Here is an 18,748-nt window from a genome sequence, read left to right on the forward strand (position 1 = left end):
CAGCGGTGTTTACCTGAGTGGGTTCGGCCCGCTCAGATGGCGTGTGTTTCTTTCTGAGTCCGCCTGCCCGGGGCTGTTTGTGAAGTCATGTGTATGTGTGTGTGTATGTGTGCGTGTTCATTTACCTGTGTACTACCTGTAAATACCGGCCCGACTCGTTATACAGTATCTATTAACATAATTATGAGCTAAAGGTTACTGTCCATGTACTTTCAGAAGAGAGCTGAGAGAAACCACAAGAACATTTGCTTAGCAAATATTTACGCAGAGCCCGACGGCTAGGCATTGTGCAAAACGCTGAGGGCATGCTCTAGGCAAAAGTAGGCAGGTCGCTGCTCTTCTGAAGCTTACAGCCCGTCTGGTGGACGACAAACGTTAAGCAAATGGTCACCCAAACAAAATATAAAATTGCGGCTCTTACAAGTTCCACGAAGGAAGGGAATCTGTGCTGTGAAATATGACTCTGGAGGCAAGGCGGGGAGGCCAGTCCTCAGTAAAGGCTGTGTTGTCATGGTAACCACATACTCTATCATTGGATACTTGATAACTATTTTAGAAAAAAGGCAAAAACCTCAATACTTCACCTTGTACAAATAAAAGAGACTGAAGGGAAGAAACGATGGAAACAAGGGAAGAAAGGGACGCATGGAAAGAAAAAAATTGAAGCATCCAGAGACTCTCTTGCTAGCTACATGACCTTGAGTAAGTAAAGTAGCTTTTCTGAGCTTCAGTTTTCCCATATATAAAAAACAACACTATTCATACCTGTCTTATAGGACTATAATTAGGATTACTGAGCTAGAGGAACCCTTTTTGTCCTGGCTCCATCCTCCTTCTCTCCCTCCTCCTTCCTAGCCTGGAAATGGTCATCTTCAAGTTCACCTTGCCTATTCTTAGCTGATTCTTCCCCTCATTTTCTTCATCTGTGCCTCCTTTCACTTCTCTTCCTCTAATTATACTCTTTCCTTTTCTCCTGCAAATGGGTCTCTCCAACTCAGTAATTCACTCAGCCTCTCTGCAGGTTAAAGGAGAAACCATGCAGCCCAAAAGGCTTGGTGGGAGTCGGCCATTCAGAGAGGCACAGAGGTTCTGGCTGCCCAGCCTAGCTGCGGTTGTGCTGGTTGTTTCGTCTTTCAAGCTCAGTTTTCCATCCTGGTTCTGTAACAAACAAGCCATCTGAGGTTGTGCAAGCCATGTGCAATACTGAGGTTCCTGAGTCTGTAGCAATTAATTAAAAGGGTTGGAGTAAATCAGGATTTCTTAGTGGAAGTGTTTAGCATATCCTTTATAACCTCTGGATACACCCACCCACCACCCCAGAAGATTTTGCCCTGTTTTACTTTCTTAAGTGTTTTCTCACCGAAACAAAAGATGTTTATTTTAGATTCTCAAAATATAAAATGGACACAGTGATAGCATTGATTTAATGTTTTACCAAACCACGTTCCTGTTCCCCATTCTGGTGGATCCCTCACGGCCCCTTCCAGCTCCCTGTATGAGAGGTGATACATACGGGGACAGCTCCAGAGCTGGGTGGCCCAAATTTTGATCCTGTCCTATGGCTTAGCCAGTTATCAAACCTTACAAGAGACCCTGGGCCCCAGTTTGCTCATATGAAAACAGCAGTCATAGTTTATAAAAGTAACTTCTTCACAGCATATTGAGAAGATCCATTAAAAGAGTTAATAAATGAAGTGGGTTTGGAGCAATGTCCCTCAGAGAAGCCTTCCCTGACCCCCTCTCCACAGCGTCCTTCCCTCCTTTCATTGTTGTTTCCTCTATAGGATTTACCACCATTTAACATATTGTATATTTTACTTATTATTGCTCTCTCCCCTTGCTAGAATATAAGCTCCAAAACAGCAGGGTTTGTTGTTGTCATTGTAGTTGTTGATTTCCTGCTGTATTTCCAGTGTCTAGAACAGTGTCTAACACAATAGTCACTCGATAAATAGGTATTGGCTGACTTAATTAATGCCTAGTAAATGGTAAGTACTCCATAAAAGCTGTGATGATTAGGTATCAATTATTCTCTATCATGAAAAGATATTTCTTTGGTGTTCTGCTTCCCATAGTTTCTTTCTGGTCTTTTGACTCCATTGCCTCAATTTTTACCCCTACAGATGTTGGTGAGCTCTATAAAACCAGTCACATTGATGCAAATAAAGCCCTGCTGAGTAGGATACTCAATAATAGCCACTTGTATGGAGCTTCAAGTATATGGCAGGCCCTGTACTAAACATATTTTTCTCTTATTTTCCTCTTGGACTTCAAGTGCACAAAATTAGAGCAATCATCATGACTAATCCATGTCTAACACTCTTTTTCAAATTTTATTATTTTAATATATTTATTTTATATTATTAGTCTCTTTCATTTCCCCTCTAAAGTCCTAGTTTTCACCATTCCAAAGGCACTTACTCTTTCACAATGTATTTAGTGTGTTTTCCAATCCGCCTTTCATGCACAATGATGGTATTGTTTTATGTGAGTACCACATGAGTAAATTTACCTAAATGTTATTGTACAATCCATCTTATTCTGTTTCTCAATGTGTTCCCTCCAACTTTTGACTTTGCTCATCTATCCATGTTGATATATATTGATGTTGTTCACTCCTTTTACCTTCTGTTGAGTATTTCACTGTATTGGTGTTACTTTTTTTACTTACATCATCTTTGATACTTGACAAAACTCTGAGAGATAGGTACTATTTTCTCCACTTCTGAGATGAAGGAATGATGCTTAGGAAGGTATGTAACTTGCCACGGCCATATAGCTGAAGAAGCCATAAATTAAACCTGTGTCTCTCTGATTCCAGTGCTCTGGTCTTTCTACTCTATAAAATGGATTTAATTACTGACTGTAAGATTTATGAAATAATGTCTGAAAAAATATACCATTAATTTGACTCATTTTACATGTCTAAGATATTGTTGTTAAAACTAGTAGATATATGTATTTAAGCTAGAGTTGTTTTCATTGGAAAGCAATGTTTATTATTTGTCCGAGACACAAGTTCAATATTAATTTGTGATTTATGATTTTCTTTTTTTTAAGGATTTATTTTTTTATTTGAGAGAGAGAGAGAAAGAGCAGGGGGAGGAGCAAAGGGTGAAAAACTCAAGCAGACTCTGCACTGAGCATGGAGCCCAACGCGGGGCTTGATCTCAGGACCCTGAGATCATGACCTGGGCCAAAATCAAAAGTCAGATGCTCAACCAACTGAGCCACACAGGAGCCCCAGTTTAAGATTTTCTTAAAACACTTGAACTTTAAATGAAAATCTCACAAAGCATAACTGCCTTCAAATATGTAAAACTTGCCCTGTGAAAGACGAATGAGGCTCCAGAGCACAAAATAGGACTAAAGAGAGAAAAGAATAAGGGAATGGATCACAGCTTCAGTGTAAGAAAAACATTAAAGATATCCAAGGTGGAATAGCAGCCTTTTTTCAGCATTGAATTCCCTCTCTCTGGATCTTAAAAGGCCTTGTGAAATGGCCAAGTAACTCTCCAAAACACTTCAACATTTTCTCTTTCATTTATTTTCTCGGTGTCACTCTGGAATATGGAGATGAACAGTTTAAGCATAAGGCATTTTAGTCCAAGCTTATACAGGTAAGAAAACAAAGGCACTAATCACCCTACTTATCAACAGTTAATCTAGACCACAACCATGGCCTTCTCACTTTCAAAGCCAAGGAAGACAAACCGACTAAGTATGATGTACATTGCCTGTCTTGTATTTTAACAAAAGATTCATGAGAATTTTATAAAGCAAAAACACGAAGAATGACCAAATGCAATTTTGGGAAAATCGCGTAACAGTTCCTAAGCAAGGTCTGTTAATATGAAATATAGCTATTCCACTTCCGGCCCCACCCCTTTCACATGGGATGAGGAAATACTATGGTGATATGGCTAAGTCAAGACAAAAATATTTTGGAGCCACAGGACTCATTTTTTGGGATCCCCTCTCTTTGGACTCTTTCCCACAGGGCTGCAATGGTTATGTTGATTACTGTGCAAGATGTTGGACAGGCCAGTTAGATCAGCCCAGCTCTAGACCTTAGAGAAAACTCCTTGACTTCCCCTTGCTATTCAGTGGGCTTCTCCTGGGCTTCCCTTTCCTTAGCACCTGAGAGCCTAGACTGAAAGGCCGAAGGAGGCTGCTTTGCATGCTTTGGTGCCATGCCCTCTTCCTGCTTCTACCCTGAATGAAAGGAATTCTGTCTATGGGCCAACCTAGCTCACTAGGGGACCACACTAGAATTTCATAGTAATGAAAAGTGTTTATGTGTTTGGCATTGACCTGTGTACCTGCATTTCCCTGGAACCTGAGGGAAGGATGATGAAGGCCGGACATGAAGATTTAGATATTGAAGATCTTGAGTCCCTGCCCAACTGCACGAACACTTTTATAGACCTGCCATTTAGAAGGAATTTTTGTGATGAAACACATGCTTGGGTCAGTCTTGGAATGATCATCTCAATAGTAATTCCCAACATTTATTATAGTTTACAATGTTTTTTCACAGCCACTATCTCATTTGGGGAGAGCATTGGGTCTGTGAGGGTCATTTAATCCTGACGGTTTCATTACAGAGGCATATATTTCTCTTTCCTGGGATCACTAAAAATATTACAGATAGTTATTCATTTAAACTTGCTAAGAAGATACTCCTAAGGACAAAGGAACTGACTAAAAAAGATAACTCCAGGGAAGTCTCTTCCACAGACCCATGTGATTCTCTATCACTGCCACTTTTTATCTCTCAGACCTTAAGTTGTACAGAAGAATGTAATGACCCCATGGGAAATTCCACAACAGATATAGTAGGTTTTCAAAATCCCCCAGGGAGATGTAAAAAATTAATGGATCTCGTTTATGCTAGATAAGAACTGCTGAAAGGCAAAGTTACTATTTTTCACCAGCATTACTGTTTCACTCATTTGCCAATTCTTATTTACTCATACAACGTAATTATTTGTAATATCCTCAGGAGGGATATTGATATTGAGAAATAATATAACTTGGCCTGATCATAAGGTTATGAGACAATCTCATCATCTTCATTGGTTATATATTGCATAGTGACTTATTTTTTTCTGCACAAAGAAATATTTTATAACCTTAAACATGCATCATTTTGACAAAATGTAATGCTGTTTTGAGTGTAAGTCCAACATTGTTTAACATGAGTTTGTGTAGGTAAGTATTCATCCTATAAAATCTTTATAGCGAATAGTAAATATAAATGTATTTCTCTATTTCTGCTTTCTCTTTCTAGCGGTTTTTGTCTGCTTTCTTGTGAATAAATTGATCTTAAAATGAATTAAGTTTCAAATTCTTATAGCCTTTAATGTTAAGTCTGATTACTTTGCTAGAAGATCCCCTCAGTTTTGACTAATTACCAATCTATGTCCTAGAACATTGAGTGGGAAGGGAAAAAATGAATAATAGAATAATAAAATTTTAGAACCGGTAGAAATATTAATGACCATCTCTTTTAATCTTTCCCCACCCCCATGCCACCAACCAAAGCATTTTTGAAAGGAAATTGAATTCTAGAGAGATTAAATGATCTTTCCAAGGCCATCCAACAAGATAATAGCAAAGTTATGTAAGTCAAAGAGCCTGGATGATAAGCCCAAAACTTCAAAAACTACATGATTTTATTTCCTAATTATTTCTGCAGGGCTGACATCTATGGAGCTACTAGGACACTGTAGAAGGTACAATTTGTTTTCAAATACTGATGACAAATATTCTCAAGATAGTAAATATTTCTTGATGAAATGATAAAGGAGAATTCTCTAGATGCTGCTAGTACTTTTCATTAGAATTCTCTAAATATTGCTAATACCATTTATCTTATTTAATATTCAAGATAGTAAAATAGTAAACTCTCAGTTGCTTTATCATTAAAGTAACCATGGCATCAACTATTCATCAGACATCATAAAGTATATTCAAGAAATTATGTTGATCAAAAAAGCTTCTCTAATAAACATTTACTGTTATCACCATGAAAACATATACCTAGCATATTTTCTCTTTCATCTACTAAAATAATTGATTTTATTTTATTTTATTTTATTTTTTTAAAGATTTTATTTATTTATTCATGAGAGAGAGAGAGAGAGAGAGAGAGGCAGAGGCAGAGGGAGAAGCAGGCTCCCCGCGGAGCAGGGAGCCCGATGCGGGACTCGATCCCAGGACCCTGGGATCATGACCTGAGCCGAAGGCAGACGCTTAACCAACTGAGCCACCCAGGCGTCCCAAAATAATTGATTTTAATAAGATGATATCGTTTTTAAAAAGTATTACAGCATTGTTGTGATTTCTAGATAATTCTGTGAAGTTTAATTTGGTAAAATATCCAAATATTTATTTTGACACTTAAATAATATTTCCATTGGAAAACCAGCATTTCTGTGTATATGTTTATATATTGCTATGGAAAACAATGTTAAATACATTTTCTGCACAAAAACAAATGGAGCAGATCATATAGTTTAACTGTATTTCATTAGCGAATTAGAAAGAACAGTTGTCTCTGAGAAGGGGTGGAGGTGGGACTAGGATGGAGGCAAAGGGGGCTTCAATTTTTTGTGTAGTGTTTGATATCTTTCATAAAGAAAGAGAGCAGATATGACAAAACATTATTATCATTTGTGGGTGGTGGGTGCACAAGTGTTTATACTTTTTTAAAATTTTGTAAATTTCTAAAAAAAAAACCCAAATTTTTATAATTACAGCTGGGTAGTTTCATATAGCTATCCTGCATAACCTTAAACTTCTATATTTAAAGCTTACGTTTTAAGGCAATCTATACTGGTGACATTACTGTTTTACCTTGTTCTGCTCACGGATTAATCACAAAGTATGACTGTCAATCAAAAGTGCAGAGAGTTTTATTTGGTCTCACCATACAAAAGTATAATGTGTGAAAGGTTTGTTAAAGAATATTATACATCTCACATAGTTTATCAAAATTAGCTTCCTCTTGCTCTTTGGTGTGGTCGCATGTATCCCCTCTCAGACAGTGGTGCATATTGTGAGTATACACAAAAAAGAGCTTTGATTCTTGACTGAGACCTGCTTTAAAGTCAAATCTCCCCCAGACTAACACCACTAGCATATGATTAACATTTCCAGGGCCCGGAATTAACTAGTGATAATTTTAGAATCTACAATTATTCACATAATTGTCTCCTATTAGCTGTCTCTGAAGAGTGGTCAAGAACTAAAGGAAAATGGAGGTTGAATATATGGACATGTCTCCCTATTCATGGAATGGTCCATTTACGTCAGGTCTGTTAAGAGAGTCAAAGTATATGTTTGGAGATGTGTTCGGATGAGTCAGTGGGGCGGAAGGACATAGCTGTTGCTTGTAGAGGTGGAGTTTGGGGAGATTGGAAGAAAAGAGGAATTCTCTGGCCCAGACTATTGCTCAGTGATTTCAAAGAGATTATCTCCTAAGAGAAAGCTTGTAAGGAAATAAGCCTGAGAAAGACCAAGGCCTTCTTTATGGAAGTATGAACTTCATACCTCTCACAGCAAGAAATTTATAACAGAGGGCCAAATAAAATGCCTCAGTTTGAATAAAGTTTCCCCAGATAAATAAAACATTTGTCTTAAGTTGTTCTGTTTTGTTGTGTTTTTTCAGAACTCATAAACTTTTTTTTGAAATGCTCTTCCTTCCTAAGTTAAAAGTTAAACACCAGATATTATAAAAGGCAGTTGTGAATCCAAACTTTCTAACTTCTAAAATACTAACAAGTTGTATTTTTTCCCAAAATAGTTGAACTAGGACATACTGTTTTGAAAATATCTCTAAATAGATGCGATTTGGGTTAGCCCTGCCCCCACTCTCACATGAAGGCTAATGGCAGACATATTGTCATTTTTTGATTCACAACACAAAAAAAATAAAAATGAATGTGAATTTTTATCTGTGTCTTTCCTTTGGTAAGGAAAAACCCATATATAATGCTGGAACCAGTCCTTTAAAGTGTATCTCAATGACATAAACTCCAGGAACATCTCACCTGACAAGTAAGATGCCGATTAGGCCCTAGAAATTTTTACAGAAGTTTTTAGGGCATGAGGGAATATTTGAACCTGTTAAACAGGAATTCTTTTGAGAAGAAACAACCAGTATATTGAAATAAGTCATTTGCAAAAAAGGCTAGCAGAACTTGTTCCAGAGCACACACAATGAGGAAAGAAATGCAAAACAGGACAGCTAGTTGAGAGCAAACAATGGAAGGGACACATTTTCTCACCTAGAGAGCAAGAGCAGTGACCAGTATTTCAAAGGGACCCTGGTCTGTGTGGGAACAAATAAAGAAGATCCTATAAAACTTGACTCTCCACTAAGGAAGTTGACACTCAGATTCTGAGTTTCCTCAACTGTAAAATGAGGGGATTGGATGACATGATTTCAGAGGTGTTTTCCCACTGTCAAATGCTACTTCATATTAAGTTTTTGTTAGTTTTTAGACTAGTTCCAACTGGATAACTCAGCAGCCAGGCAAGAGGCTTGAAGAGGACCAGAAGTGATAGACTTGACCTAACCCCACTGACCTTATGACTGTGGGCATATACTTTCCCTGGAGTTCAATGTCTGCATTATTAGTGATCGTGATGTTTGAAAGAGTCCCTGGGCATCTACTTTCATTTTTCCCTGAGGCTTGGCCTACACTAGAGGCAGTGACTACCAGTAACTATATCATGGCACAGTGACAGCTCTGCTCTGGGTCTGGTTTATGAGATCTGAGATTCAACTTCAATAATGGCAGGTCTGGGACTAATTTCTTATCCAAAGGATATGCATTCCATGTAGGGTGATCTGACCACTCCAATTCACTTGGGATTGTGCTGGTTTTAGCACTGAAAACCACATGTTTTGGGCAGATCTTCAGCTCCGGACAAATTGGGATGGGCAGTTGCCCTAATTCCACAGATATTTACTGAAAAGAGAAACTTCCATGGGCCAGGCCCTGGAAAACGTATTGGGAACCCAATGAGAACAAAACAGACAAGGTTCCCTCTGTCTGTCATGGGGCCTCCCTCCAGGTGGGCAAGACAGACTTAAAACAAGGAAATAAATAAACAGCCAATCATCACAGATGGTGGTCATTACTGGGATGGAGAACAGCTGTGGGGGCCTTCTCAGAGGTGGTCAAGGAAGCCTTCTCTGGAAGCAAGACCTGTAGGACAAGGAGTCAGTCATGAATATTGTCAGTATAGGTTAGTTCTAGGTCATTTCTAAGAATGAAGAGGCCCTTCAAGGAACCCTTAGGATCATATTGGCACTCTCTAAAATCACCTTATTTATCCATTTATGTAATTACTACTAGAATTAAATTTGGAATAAACATTTTAATAGAATAATTAGAATAAAAAGTACATGTAAACAAACACCTTATCTATAACACCAATCAATGCCCACAGCAATACTTGGTGTATAGTAGGTGTTCGATATCTATTGAATAAATAAGTGAGAATATTGCTACCTCTTGATCTACTATGTAGTTCCCCAAACTCACTTTCCCTGAAATTTCCCCTTTTTTCAACTGGCCTGTCCATAAAGTAGATGGAGTTGCAGATCCCATGGGCCATGGAACACCTTTAAGTTTCAAGCTAGGGCTATTCTGAACCAGTGTTTGCCTGCTGGCTCCAAGAGAGATTTTTTTTTTAAAGATTTTATTTATTTGACAGAGAGAGACACAGCGAGAGAGGGAACACAAGCAGGGGGAGTGGGAGAGGAAGAAGCAGGCTTCCCGCGGGGCAGGGAGCCCGATGCGGGGCTCGATCCCAGGACCCTGGGATCATGACCTGAGCTGAAGGCAGACACTTAACGACTGAGCCACCCAGGCGCCCCCACCAAGAGAGATTTTTGAAGCACTTTCTTTTGTTCCGTGCCCACGCTTTAGCTCAGAAGAAGTTAGGTACTCAGTCACCTAAGTTGAGGACGGATGTAGCTCATGGTTTTGTCTTCAGCTTTATGATGACCTGCTTCTATCGGTGGGTTGTGGTGTTACTAATTAAAAGAAGGCAGAGGTCTAATAAACTCACAGCCTTAATACATGAATCATAATGACTATCATACTGATAACAAACACATATTTGTGCATACTAGCTGAGTTCTCCTGTTGTAAGTTTTAGGGAATCAAAGCCATGGTCCCTGATGCCAAGTCGATAGTTAATGATTGCAGGATCCAGCATTGGCAATCACTTTGAGCAGCAGGTGTTCTTCTGCATAAGCAGGAGTCATTTATAGCCATTCAAATTAAATTTTTAAAAAGCTGGGGGATGGGTGACTAACATTTATTAAGCATTTACTATATGCCAGGGATTGTGCTAAGTGCTTTCTCTATATATTTATTTAATCTGCATAACATCCTATAAAGAGGCTTCAGTTCCTAGAAAAGGAACTGAAACTGAGGGAAGTTTTTTAAAAAGTTGCCTGAGAACAAACGTCCAATAAATGACAGTTTCAAGATTTAGACCCAGGTCGGCCTAACTGTGGTCTCTGTATGACAAGGAGGACACAGTCCACAAAGCAGACATATAAACATCAGATGGATTTGCAGTGTAATGACTCTTGTACTGGAAGTAAGTCCATAGCTTGTGTGTTTTCCATGCCCACGTAAGTGGTTACAGTACCATCTGGAGGCGGGGCTATGCTGCCTAATGATCAAGATCACCCATAATGGAAACGGGAAGAACTTGGTTCAAATTCTGGCTCAGTGTGAACTTAAGTTGTTTACTTATTACAAGCTTCGGTTTTCTCATTTGTAAAATTAAAATAATAACAATGCTTGTTTTAAAAAGCAACTAATATCCTGCATATAAAGTCATTAGTACAGTATCTGGCACATAAAACTCAATAAATGGTAGTTAATTAAATATAATTATCATCACTATGCAGCAGCCTCTCTCATCTTTAATACCTCAGCCTCTTTCAAACTCCTTTAAAAAGTAGGACTGTATTTGCTTATCTATACGTGTGCTTTCATTTTCTGTTGTTGAAAAACCACTTGAAAGTTGCTGATACCCTTACATACTTTAGCATGCATCTCCTAAAAATAAGGACATTCTTGTACATAGATAATGATATATCTAGCACCTATCAAAAATCAACCATATTAACTAATATCATCTAATTTCTAGTATATATTTAAGTTTCCTAAATTGTCCACAAAAATTATTCCCAAAGATTTTTTGAACAAGGATGTAATCAAGGTGTTATATTGAGTTGTTGTTCCTTTATTCTCTGTTAATCCATATCCGTCTCCACCTCACTCCCAGCCCTCTCTGCTTTTCTTGACATTGCCTTTTTGGAAGAAACCAGGCCATTCATCTTAGAGAAAGTACAACAGTCTGGATTTGGCCAATGTTTTTCCTGGAGGTGCTATTTAACCTGTTCTTCTATCTTCCAAGTTATCTTTAAATTGGAATGCTGGTCTTAAGGCTTTACTGCTTTTTAAGTTAAATAAACATTGTGCCAAAAATGCTTCAAAGTCGACGCTACGTAGTTCATATTACATCTTATCAAAATTTCCATGACCACTTCCTCTTCAAAATACTTTGTGGTTTTGTAGGCATCTCCAGGGTATGGCTACACCAGTGGTTTTCCACTCTAGCTTCACTTAGAGTCATCTGGGGAGTTTCAAAAAATATTTGTTCCCGACTTGCATCCTTAGAGTTTCTTGTCACAGGCCCATTCATTAGATTGTTGCGAAGCTTCCCCAAGTGATTCTCATTGTAATCAGGATAAAGAGGAACTGGTTTAGAATACCAGCTCTGAGAAGGCAAGGGGCATGCCCTTCTTATTTACTAATACACATTCTCGGTGTCTAGTAGAATGCCTGGCTCGTAACAGCTGCTCAATAATACACTCTGCATCAATCAGTTCATTAATATTCAGTGCATAGGCAACCTCATCCCCCTTTCATACTCTAGCTTTTCCTTTTCTTCTAATTAGTGCACTATGAAGTCAAGAGGTTAATTTTAGAGCATGTTCAGCCATATCAGAACATGCCACTATTTTTCAAATCTCTGAAAACTATATATCATTAGAAAAAGAATCATTTTCAAACATCTAAGAGAGGAAACAAGAACAATCATTTAGCTATACTGTTAGATTGGTTCTGTTGCAGACAATTCCATTTTTTTTCTTTTCACAATATCAGTTCTTCCAGTTCTTATTATAAGGACTGGTGAAATGATTCTAAAATTACTTACGGAGGAAGAAATACTGGGATTTTGTCTGGGTTGTAATTGTTTTTTTCAAAATATATTGAGCAAATTTCAACCATATGCAGCAGAAAGCGAAGGACTTTCAAATTCAACTTTGGCCAAATCTTAAAAACAGAATAAAAAGATGCATGACTTGTTAGGGTTTGCCAAAACTAACCATCTGTGACTTTAAATACAAAGGAGAGAAGAATGGTCACTTTTTCCTAAAAGAAAAGCCTATCCCATAGCAAACTTGGAAAATAGTAAATATACACTTATTTATTGTACTTGCACTAAATGAAAATCATCAACAACCAAGAGAAACTCAGCAAAGGATTGAACACACAAGTTTGCATCTGAAAAGGCTTTTACCCCGAGGAAAAATGCTCAATCTGACTCATATTTACAAAAATGTAAATTAAAACTACACGAGATATCTTTTTCTTTAACTCATCAGATTAATAAAAATCCACTGTTGTGGAAGATTACAAATGCACATACCTTTGGATCTACCATAGTGGCTAAGGAAAATCATCCTAAAGATACACTCCATTCGTTACGTGAAATAACATACGAACCAAGCTATTCGGTTTCCTCGAGTAAAAGATCAGAAGTAACTAACTGTCCATCATTAGAGAACTGGATAAATAAGTTCTGACACATTCACAGAATCAAACAGTTTGCAAGTATAATAGAAAATAATAAGGAAACTATGTACTGATACGTAATGCTTAGTGAAAGAAGGTACAGGTTGTTCTGTAGTGTATGCCATAATGTATATAAAAGGATAAAACAAGAAGGCATATATATTTGTACTGTATTATTTCTTATGTGAAAAAACTCTGTGAGCAGATAAACAAGGAACTGATAGGTGGTTAGCTATTTGGGGAGGAGATGGGAACTAGTAGGCGGAACACAGCAAGAGGGACAGACAGGAAGGAAACTTCTCACACGACAGGCACCTTTTCACACTTTATCGTGTTTAAACTGTGTGAATGCGTGACATATTCAAAAACTTAAATATTCCTTAAAAGCCTTGTCAAAAGTCCTAGGAAAATGTAGTTTAAAAAAAATAGAAAATAATCCAGATATTCTTATAGCTCTTAGTCTTGTTGTGAAGTCTCAGAGTAAATCCTATTATGTCTCAATTTCACTAAAAATGAAACTGAAACTCTGCGTACTTCTCATACACCCAGACCTAAACCATGGATTCAGAAGAAAACTTACCAAGATAATTTCCAATTTTGATTTTTGTCGCTCTGCAGAAGGTCAACATTTTAGGTACATTAAAACATGCACTATTTAAAGTCCAAACAGACCAAAGTTGAGAGACATCCATCCCAAGGCTAGTGCTTACATAAAGTTGAAGTAATGATGTCAAAGTAAAATGAATCTCTTTCCCTCATGGAGCTCTTCATGGGATCCACGAGAGATGGGGCTATCTCCCACAGTGATGGGGAATTCCATCCAGGAAAAAGGGATTCTTTCTTCACAGACAACAAGATGAAAGGGAATTGTGGTTTATTCATTAGGTTCCTCCCTCTATGACTTTCAGTTATCAGTTGTGTCTGTGTGTGTGTTCTATTACAAAAACCTGTGGGACTGCTGCTGTATGGCTAGCGCTTTGCCCCATGCCATGCACACAGCATGTGGACCAGGAAAGCCTGACAGGCCACAGTAAAATACGTCTGGGTTCTAGGGTCTCTGTCATGTTGCCAAGTCATATATCCTCCTCTGTCTTGGCCAATTTCCTTATCTGGAAATGGGGTGAGAGCCTAACTGGAATACCTCACCATTTTGATATGGTGACCAAATAATACAATAAATAGGAAAGACTTGGAAAATTGTAAATTGAAAATAGTACTATTGTGACCGCTGTTATGACACAGATATGAACAGATAGGGCAGAGGAAGGAGAACATGATTCCAAAATACACATCATGGAGAATCAGTCTCACTTTTACAGATGAGCACAAAGAAAGCCAGAAAGTTTAAATAACTTGCTCCAAGGCAAGTAGCCAGTTGGAAGCAGAACTGGAGACAAATTCCCACTCAGTGTTTTGATTGAATGCCTCACTCTTCTACGACTCCACTACTATTACTTTGAGCCTTGAGAATACCTGGAAAATGGGAAAGGGCAAAGGGCCACTTGATGACCCTGGTCATAGGAAGGCTGGAGAAAAAATGAAAAAATGATCAGAGAAGGCACAGAAGGATAACAGAGTATTGGTTAAGTTCTGGGTGTGGAGTCATAAAAAGGAAAATAAGAAGGCAGGAGGTAACAGGAAACCCACTTGTACTAAGCATTTCTGACTTAAAAGGGTCTTAAGAACTTGATCTCATTTAACCATTACAACGATCTAAAGTCCTCTCCATCTTCCAGTTGAGGAAACAAGACAAGAAGTAGTTAAGGACTACTGGCCAATAAGACACAGGGCAGTGATGAAATCTGGGACTGAGGGCCTCTGGGTCAGACCCTTGAGCATGCTGCCTCATTCCACAGTTACTGATAACTATCATGGAGGATGTGGGCCCAACGGGAGGGTAGTAGATATTTAAAAATATATATTTATAATGTATGCTCAAAATTTAAAAATAACTTATCTTTGCTAAATATTTTCTTTCTGAACCTTTGGGGTGAAATATTAGTAGAAACTTCCAGATGGACTCACGCTGGGTGTTTTCTGCTTGAGAGTGAAAAAACCTGGGGCCAACTTCTTTGAGAGTAACACCATCAGGATCCTCTTTTAAGAAGGACCAGAGCAGGGGGTTTGAATCAATGAATAAATACTATCACATAGGACTCTTTGAATAAAATTAGCCTGGGGTATTTTTTTTCCGTGCTTAATAAATTCCTGAGTAGTGATAATATCTAACACATATACAGAACTTTCTAAGTACTGTGTACTCTTCTGAGAGGTTACGCATTCATTTAATGCTCATAAATACATAAGGTGAGTTCTATTATTACCTCCATTTTGCAAATTAGGAAGCTGAGACACAGAGAGATCAAGTAATGATCTGCTGATCCAAGATCAAACAGCCTGAAAAAGCCACCATTGGAGCTGGGGCTTAAACCCAGGCAGTTCAGCTAGCAGGACTTAATGTTGTATATTATATGGCACTTTGCATATTCTGTCGCCTAGACCCTCATTAAAATAGCAATCTTGCTGCCTACACTAAAACCCTGGATTTCTGGGGTTGGACAGGTAAGAACTCATTTATTCATTAAGTAAGTCATTCCGATATTCATTCATTCAATATTATAATCCTACTATATATCAGGCTCAGTAATAGCAAAATTGGATGTGGTTTCTGCTACGCTCCAACTGAGAGTCTGGGGGCAGGGGAGAAATACTTATCAAATAATGACACAAAAAATGTGAAATTACAAACTTTCATAAGAAGGATGAAGGAAATGTACAAGATGTTATAAGATTCTATGAATATTTAAAGAGGCATCTGTCCTAGTCCAGGGCAGGTCCTGAGGCACTTTGGCCTTTGAGCTGGGATTGCAAAACAAGAGACCTTGAGTTGTTTAACATTTCTAAGCCTTAATCCTCACCTGTAACATAGGGGCAAGGGTTCGAGGCATTATCCCAGCAATTAGTAACTACTTAATTAATGATAGTTATTGGCTTTGTTATTTTTAATTTTCTCATTACTCTGTGATCCATATCCACTTAGAGAATAGGAGATAGGAAATATAAAGATTTAGAATAATGACTTTAGCAATCATAAATGTGGAAAGGAGAGGGGAGAAAAAGAAAATAATTTGAAAATGCTATGGATTTTAATTATTAAAAAACAGAGTTCTTCAGTAAAATGAGCAGTATATTGTAAGTAACCAAATGGGAAAATAAACACATACAGGAAACCTAATGCTTTGTTCATGTTTTTTCTGACACCTCAGGATTTTGTCATGAAATTGCTTATGTCTGGCTGATAGCATATTTTTCTGTGGTTTTAAATATTTCTTCCAGCATTAGTCATTGGATTGATTGATTTGCACCCTCTTTCACCCAGCGCTTACTATTGCAGCATGTAGGAGAGAGGGCTGGACTGACTTCACCTGGGTGGGTTAGGACAAGGACGGTGGGGGGGGGGGGGGGGGGGGAGAACTTCTAGCTCTCCTGAGGAAAGATGTTTCAGAGCTAATATGTGGGCCACGGAGAGCTTCCAGCCCGATGACTCTCTGCTTCAGAAAAGAAGGAAAGCTGCGAGGTAAGTTGATAGAAACGTATTGACTCCTTCCTGCAATGTGAGGTGTCCCTGGAAGAATCCCTCGGGGATGAGTTCAGTGATCCCACATTTTTCAGACAGAAATCTGCCTCTGCCCCCTTGAAGAGAGCACTTCAAAGGGTCACCGGACACTTCAAAAGGCCGGGAGCCCCGTGCGCGACTAGTGTTCAAGGGCTGGAAGTCCGTATATACCCTGACAGTCGGTGAATCCACCGCCAGACCAGCAGGGAGGCGGGGCGCTCGTGGGGGGCTGTGCCGACGTGGACATGAGCACACTCTTACCCCGAATCCCAACTCCACACCACTTCAGCTGGGGGCAGGGACAGGAAGCTGGGGCGGCCAGGAAGGGCGGTGGTGGGGGGGGGGGGGCCCCGGGGGGATCGACCAGGGCCACCTCCCTGGCCAAGCGAGGTCTAGACTGTCGCTGCCCCGCCCTTTCAGCCCCCGGTTTGGTTCCCACGGAGTCCAGTCCCCTTGGCGGCGGTATCTTTCAGTTCAGTTGACTCAGGCGCTCTGGGGAAAAGTTAGTTGTCTGTCCTCAATTCCTCTACTCCTGGGCACCTTTAGCCCTGGAGTTTCCATCAGTAAAATATTTGCTTTTCCTTAGGTAGTCTAGAAGCAACTAACACATGTGTCTGACTTCCTCTCTTCTCTTCCTTCTGGGAGAAATTCTAAAAAGTAGAGGGGACTATGTTAAATAGGAGATATGGGACATTAAGTGCAGGCAGCCCCCATAAGCCACCATTAACTACAAATGGGATTGCCATGTTCCCTTTAAAAGCAATGGTGTTTTTCTCATCATCAGGGACAAACACTGGAGATATCTCATGTTTCCAGGGTGATTCTGGGGGTCCTGACCTTTCATTGAAAAGGCAAGTTGTGTAACTACATGTGGGCTTTTTCCCGTGTATCTGAGCACCGACTAATGCCAACGGTATTTCTGTCCCCCCCCCCCCACCTCCAAGCACACACACATAGGTACATGGAGGAATGGGGTAGGGGAGGGTGGAAAGACCAGTAAAGAAACAAGACAGGAAAAGAGCTTTACAGGCATAAGGAGGCAATAAATAGAACCACCGTGGCAAATCCAGAACTAAGAGAAGCTTTCAAAGGCAAGATCGCCCACAAGCCTTTCTCCAGAAGCTCCAATCCTCAACCCCGCTCTGTCACACAGGCGAGGATGCAGGTAGGCACTGTTAGATCTGCATGGGTGGGATTCTACTGAGTTCAAATTCTTAATCTTAAAAAGGCACAGCAAAGAGGATGCCTTTTCCTCTCTCGACCATAGAGTTTTAAAACATATTTCCTGTGTACATTTAGTCATTGGGTTATTTACCACCCCTAGCACATAGCAGGTAGTAAGTAGTTGTTGAGTGAAATCCATAAAGCATGGAAAACCATGTGTGTTTCCCCGATGACCAGAGAACGGACTCCTGCTGCTCGGGAAAGAACCTGAATTATTTGTCATGTGTCAAACACAAAAGGCCCCAGTCCCACGGCTCTTGTTGAAAGTCTCCAGAAATAGAAAACAACTTCTTGTTTATTGATTGACCTATGACTGCTGTATCTGGAGTTTAGCTCTAGAAATGGAAGGAAAATAAGGTATCTTTAAACAATTTATAGACCTAAAAAGGACCGTCCCCCAACACTGTTTGCTGCCACCTTCTTTTTTTCCCCTCTGCTTCCTTCTTTTCAAACGCTACCTGACAGACTGCCGCAATCACCCTGTGAATGTAAGTAATTTCCTTATTGACAGCCTCCCATTCTCCCTGACATCTGTCAGCACTCCCTGACACTTGAATAAGCATTAAGACATTAACAGTCTGGCACAGGTTTAAGGGCTGGAATAGTAATGCTTGGCAGGCCTGCTGCACAAAGCCACATGCAGAGAGACCCCCACTCATTCAACTCTGTCGTCCTTCTGGTTCGAAAATGTGGCAGAGCCCAGAGTAAATGCCGATTATTCGCTCCACTGCTCTGGCATTTTGGTGTCTCCTTAGACAGGCCAGGCTGTACGTTAAAAGAAAAGAACAAGAAAAACAAGAAAATGCCTGCTTGTGTGACGGTGTAAGTGAGAAGTGGAATGTTCAGAAAAAGGCAGGTCTTTGCTCACCGGGATGAGTTAATATTTTAAAGGGATTGACTTAGAATAAAAAGCAAAGTCAAGCTCCCCTGACTTACATATAGGACAATTAGCATCATGCTTTCTTCTGATAATACCAAATTCTTCCCAAAGACAGGCTGGCAAATG

The 18,748-nt window shown here is 39.4% G+C and overlaps 1 protein-coding gene across 6 annotated transcripts in view; it reads right to left on the bottom strand.

Annotated features, from left to right (window-relative positions):
- The window catches only part of RASGEF1B (RasGEF domain family member 1B), a 632,176-nt gene that overhangs the window by 38,017 nt on the left and 575,411 nt on the right, over window positions 1–18,748 (bottom strand). The window lies entirely within an intron of this gene.

Source organism: Phoca vitulina, unplaced genomic scaffold, assembly GCF_004348235.1.
Source record: "Phoca vitulina isolate PV1807 unplaced genomic scaffold, GSC_HSeal_1.0 scaffold3, whole genome shotgun sequence".
In the NCBI taxonomy this organism is placed as follows: domain Eukaryota; kingdom Metazoa; phylum Chordata; class Mammalia; order Carnivora; family Phocidae; genus Phoca; species Phoca vitulina.